Source organism: Alligator sinensis, unplaced genomic scaffold (genome assembly GCF_000455745.1).
Source record: "Alligator sinensis unplaced genomic scaffold, ASM45574v1 scaffold601_1, whole genome shotgun sequence".
NCBI classification, from domain to species: domain Eukaryota; kingdom Metazoa; phylum Chordata; order Crocodylia; family Alligatoridae; genus Alligator; species Alligator sinensis.
In genome coordinates, this window is record NW_005841905.1 from 3,714,981 (window position 1) to 3,720,981 (window position 6,001).

At 43.6% G+C, this 6,001-nt stretch overlaps 1 long non-coding RNA gene across 1 annotated transcript in view; it reads left to right on the forward strand.

Annotated features, from left to right (window-relative positions):
* The first annotated feature begins 74 nt into the window (after positions 1–74).
* LOC112549410 overlaps positions 75–6,001 on the forward strand; it is a 6,464-nt gene continuing 537 nt past the window's right edge. Inside the window, exons 1-2 of the long non-coding RNA XR_003092808.1 lie at positions 75–154; positions 2,248–2,600. This is a non-coding gene — a long non-coding RNA (uncharacterized LOC112549410). The remainder of the gene's footprint in view (positions 155–2,247; positions 2,601–6,001) is intronic.

Consider the following 6,001-nt stretch of genomic DNA (forward strand, 5'->3'; position numbering starts at 1 on the left):
TCCCTCTTTGCCTTCATTATATTCAGCCTGTTGTCATATGCTAAGACTGAGAACACTTGGGAGTTAGAGACTGTGTTTTCAATTACATGCATCTACGAGCTCAATGGACCCTAGATCTCCGAATGAGGCCTCCGGGCATTACTGCAATGTGGAGGTAAATAATCACAGAGATTACATAAGAAAATCATTGTAGTGGCAGATTGTAGGACCCGGCATTCTAGTGCACAGAGTTTCTGAAAAAGATTTTCCAATCCATTGACACTTTTCTGTCTCTAAATTGCTGTTCCTTTCCCTTATTATTCACTCACATTGATTTTCTTCAAGCAGGAAATATCACCTTGGAATAAATGTTTTTAATTTATAAAAGTAAAATGCAAGCACTAAAGCTTATAGTCAAGGACTGACCCCTGAAGCTTCAAATCACAATATTTGTTTGCATCTTAAATTGTTTTCTCCTTCACTATTGCTCTTCCTTCAGCATATGCTGATTGGTGCATTATAAATACCAATGACAGTTTGAATTGGTAACCATCGATCCTTCCAGAGCATGCTGTACATGTGAGAGGTCATCCAGACCGCTTGCACATATGCCTAGACAGAAGCTTTTGTAGGAGTAGAGGCTGCCCAGAACTTCCATTCCCTCTTTAGGCCGCTAAGACAGAATCGGAAGGCCAGACTGGCCGCGTCCACACATGCAGGCACATGCGCTTGCAGCAGCTCAAATAGCAGCAGCACACATTTGTCCCAGAGATTTGTGCCTCAGCACAGGTGTCTGAACATGCATATTGGTTTGGGGCAAATTGTGCCACTTGGAGCAAACTGACCCTGCCCAGCTTCTCCTGAATCTTCAGCCAGGGGGAGCTATAGGCTGGGGCCAGCACCTGTTCTGGCCCCAGCAGTATAAAAAGCTGCCCTGGCAAGCAGGTCAGGAGCTTCGGAGCAGTCAGTTTGCATCTGGGGACACTAGTCCCTTGTACCAAGTGGAAATGCTGAAGCAGCCCTAACCTAGAGTGGCGCCTGCACCTTCTGCACACTGCAAGAGACTGTCAGTGAGGGCTGCTGCCTGGCTGTGACCTGTTGCTACCTGCAACAGCATCTGCTTCCTTGGACCCATGGCCACAAGGCTGCACAGCTGCCAGGCCCAGATGGCCTTGGTTGTGGTATGGGAACTTCAGCAGAGCCTCCTACACTTCTTGGCCAGATGCCAGTGTCTCCTTGAAGGACCCAGACTCCAGTTACCACTCCAGGAGCATGCCCTGTGCCACCTTTTTCCTGCGTTTTTTTTGTTTTTTTGTTGTTGCGTTTTTTGTTTTGTTTTGTTTTGTTTGTTTTGGGTTTTTTTTTTAATACCAGGATTTCCAGGTATCAAATTTAGAATCCACACTACAAATACGTAGCACAGGGAATACTTTTTTATTTGTGGCATCCCCAACTGCTTTGAGACCCCACAAGAGGCACATGGTCACTTGTCTGGATGCAGCCACTAAGTCTAGATGTGTGGTGCCTCCAGGGTTGTAATTGTATAGGTGTCTGGGAATTAAACCTGGGTCACCTGTGTGGCAGGCAAGAGGTCTACCACTGAGCCACAGGGGACTTCCATGACAGTCAGATATATAAGTGAATATCAGTGTTCCAGTGCTACATAGCACAGCTTACAAGGCTATTTCTCAATATGCCTGGGGCTATTTTCTCAGATGACAGTCTACCATTGTTCCTTTCCAACATATGAGAAATTTCCTAAATCAGGGTCAATGGTTCATGCAAGCCCAGTAGCCTAGCATAGTTAGGATGAACCAGTTTCTGCAGCCAACAGCACACAAAGGAGTAATATAGCCTGCATTGCGTCCTGATGCTTTTTTGATTCCCAGCCTAAGCAATCACATATACTTTTAAAATTAGATCAATCAGGAGCAGCCTTCAGCATGACTCTGAACTTGAACCTATAGCATCTCAACCACGCTGATAACGTGCCCTTTTTGCTACCTCTGTTCTTTTGAACGTGGTTAGCACTGAAACTTCTCTGTGCTTAAGAAATTATTTTTAAAAACCTACATGGTGACAATATCATTACACTTATTTAATTATTCATACAGTGGCTATTACTTCAAATGTAGTGGTTTTTCTTTTGGACAGCACTGACAAGAGATCATCTGAGAATAATAATTTTCCTTCTTGTGTCCTTAACATAAAACTAGATGTTTATAAGCCGAAATTGTGCACAAGCAATGGCTCTTTTTATTGTTGCAGTGACGTCCTCCTTTGTACAAATTTCATCAAGGACAAGTGAAAGAACACCTAGAGAGCCTGGATATCTATACGTCAGCATGACTGGATGAACTCCATCCGAGAATACTGAACAAACTAGCTGAAGTCATCGCAGGACCACTGGCAAACCTCTTTGAGAGGTCCCAGAAGACTGGAAGAGGGCCAATGTTGTGACTATCTTCAAGAAGGGGAGGAGAGAGGACCCAGGGAACTACAGGCCAGTCAGCCTTGCCTCAATCCCAGGAAAAATCCTCGAAAAATTTCTCAGGGAGTCCACATGCGATAAGCTAATAGAAGGAAAATTCGGAAGGACAGCCAACATGGTTTTGTTGCAGGTAGGTCATGTCTGACTAACCTCATCTCCTTCTGTGACCAGGTTACTGACCACTTGGATAAGGGAGATGAAGTCAATGTCATTTACTTGGACTTTAGGAAAGTCCTTGACTTGGTGTCCCATAAGGCTCTCAAAGTCAAACTAGGGGGCTATGGGCTGAACAATTCAACAGTCAATGGGTGGGAAGCTAGCTGTGGGGTCAGACCCAGTGAGTATTAATGGATGGATCTGTGTCGACCTGGTGGAATGTAGTCAGTAGGGGTCCGTCCAGGGTTTGGTACTTGGACCAGTGTTTTTCAACATCTTCATCAATGATCTAGATGTGGGGGGTGAAAAGTACACTGGCAAAGTTCACTGATAACACTAAGCTGTGGGGAAGTGCGGTCACTCATCAGGGTAAGCTGATGACCCAGACAGATTAGTTAGATGGGTGGACCAGAACCAGATGCTGTTCAACACTGATAAGTAAAAAGTGCTCCACCTGAAGAGGAAAAATCCACAACAAACTTACAGGCTTGGTGATGTTATACTAGCTAGCACCAGTTAACAGAGCAAATAATGCTATTGTAGCACCAGATGCTACAGTTAGCAGAGCAAACAATACGCTGGTATGCATCAACCAATGCATCTCAAGCAAAACTAAGGAAGTTATTTTCCCACTCTACTGAGCATTGGTGAGGTCGCAGCTGGAGTACTGCATCCAGTTCTGGGTGCTGCACTCCAAGAAGGATGTGGAGAAGCTTGAAAGAGTCCAGAGAAGAGCCACTCGCATGTTTAGAGGCCTGAAGAGCAATCCATACAAGGAAAGGAAGACAGATACAGGACTGTTTAGCCTAAAAAAGAGAAGATTTCAGGGGGATTTGCTGGCAGCTTACAAATATATTAGGAGAAGAACATCAGGGGCTAGGCAAACAACTATTCACCAAAGCACCCCAGGGGAAAACCAGGAGCAACGGTCATAAGCTCCTAGAAGAAAGTTTCGGACTGATGTAAGGAAAAACTTCTTCACGGTTTATGCGACCAGACTCTGAAATAGCCTCCCAGTGGGGGTGGTGCAGGCAGCTACCCTTGAGATTTTCAAAAGGAGACTGGATCTACACCTTGCTGCAGTTATTTGACCCCAGCAGTCTTTCCTACCCAGAGCAGGGGGGCTGGACCCAATAATCTCATAAGGTGCCTTCCAGCCCTAAGCTTCTGTGAATCTGTAAAGGAAATAGCAAACAAGCAGGTGTTCCATAGTCTGCACTTCACCACACTTACATATATTCATCATGTATTAGAGTAGCCCCTTTTGATCATGTTTGTTTTTGATCTTCCATTTTGCACGCAAAGTTTAATTCAGGAATTACCACACTGTCCAGTCTAGATCAGCCCTTCTGGTTCTCAGGTTCATTTCAATGCACCTGACTGTGAATACTCTTTCCTTCCATAACTTTAGTTGTGACCCAACATCTGTTGTGTCCAATGGCACAATACTGGTCACAAAACGCTTTCATGCTTTAAGCTGTTTAGTTACTTCTGTGTCACGACAGGGTGGATTCCTGGGGTCTTCCATCTGCCTTGATATTTCTTTTTGGCTTGCTACCTTTCTTCTGGTATCAGGTGGTGCAGTGCCAGCCAGTAAATGCAGGCTACTTTTTAGTGTTGGCTTTAGACATCCTGTTATTTCATGACAGCTGTCATTTAGAACTGGGTCTACATTCTTGGCATGAACTGATCATTCCCATGCTGGACATGCATACTCTGCAGTGGAGTAACACAAGGCAATAGCAGTGGTTTGCTCCCCACTTTGAGGTGACTAACTTTCAAAGTATGTTGTTGCAGGAGCTGACTTTCCTTTTCAGCTTCTCTACATGTGCTTTGAAGGTAAGCATTTGGTCCAATGTAACCCCCAAGTACACAAGGTTTGGGTGATTAGTCAGTGGGATTCCATCCCAGATGATGTTTAATTTCTACTTGGCTTCTCTATGATGTAAGTGAAAAGCTGTGACCTGCATCTTGGTTGGGTTGGTGCAAAGCTGGTTCTTATTGTAGTAATCTGAGAGGTTGCTTAGTACGCATTAATCTATTCTTGACAATGGCAAAGGAATATATATGACCCACACTAGCAGGAGAGCATAGTTCATAAGCTGAGTAACAATCCAAGGAAAGTACAGTAATACCACAACATCACAGCCAACCAGGTGGATCACCAGCTTCCATTCAACAGTAAAGCATCAAACAAACAGCCTAAAATATGGATTAGACAGCAAACTGATCTGGAGGATAATCAATTTAGCATACCATACACAATAGATGAACTTGACGTCAGGATAGGTTACTTGAAGAGCAAAACAGTTGGACTCAGTAACATAGGCATGGAGCAAATCAAGAACTTTGGTTCTGCAACCAAGCTATGGGTATTACGTCTTTAACAATTGCTCACCAACCCTTAGAATATCTAAATCTATGATGACAAGCCCATGTAATTGCTCTATCAAAGACCAGGAAGGATGCCTCTGACCCAGAGAACTTTAGGCCAGTGTGACTTCGGTGCTACCTTTATAAGCCTTATTCTCAATTGTCTTTCAACTCGTATCAAACAACATCTAATACTAGAACAAATCAGATTTAGATCAGGCAAGTCCTGCACTGGCCAAATACTAAACATCACCCAGCATATAGATAACAGGCGCTTTGTTTGTAGACCTATCACCAGCATATGCCATAGTCAGCCACTGAAACCTGCTTACCAAAGTCTATGATATGATGCATGACTACCACCTAGGGCAGCTCATCTTTTTGGGGAAAGACGTTTTTTATGTAGAACCGAGCAAGAGAGCCGCTGGAGACTACAACAAAACAGCCCCCCACAGGGTAGCATGCTAGCACCAATCCTTTTTAACATATACACCAATAACCAACCCATACAGAGTAACATGAGGAGCTTCACATATGCTGATGATCTATGCATTACATCACAAGAATAATAATTGAGGATGCAGGAAGTAATAATAGCTAAGAAGGCAAGGAGCTGTAGCAGGCTTATCTCTAGTAACACTCCAGTTTACACTCCATTTCGTCTTGCTCAGATTACAGTAGATAGGTGGTATTTTATGCCTAAGGTTATCTTAATCAGTGACATATACTTTGTTTTGTCTTTTTTGTGTTTGCAAATAAATGTAAACACATCTTAAATTCCCCCCTCCCTGACCACTTAAACCTAGATGTCATTTTAAAGCTGCATTATCCATGTTATTTTGGATCACCAACTGCTCACATGCTTTCAATTTGCATCACAAACAGCTTGCAGGCTTTCAGCGAGTGGGTAAGGAGCATAGAGTTATCTTGGTAAGACAGAGGAAAAAACCCAAGTTTTTATAATACTTTAACTATGGTGCTGAGCACTATTAGGTCAGACTC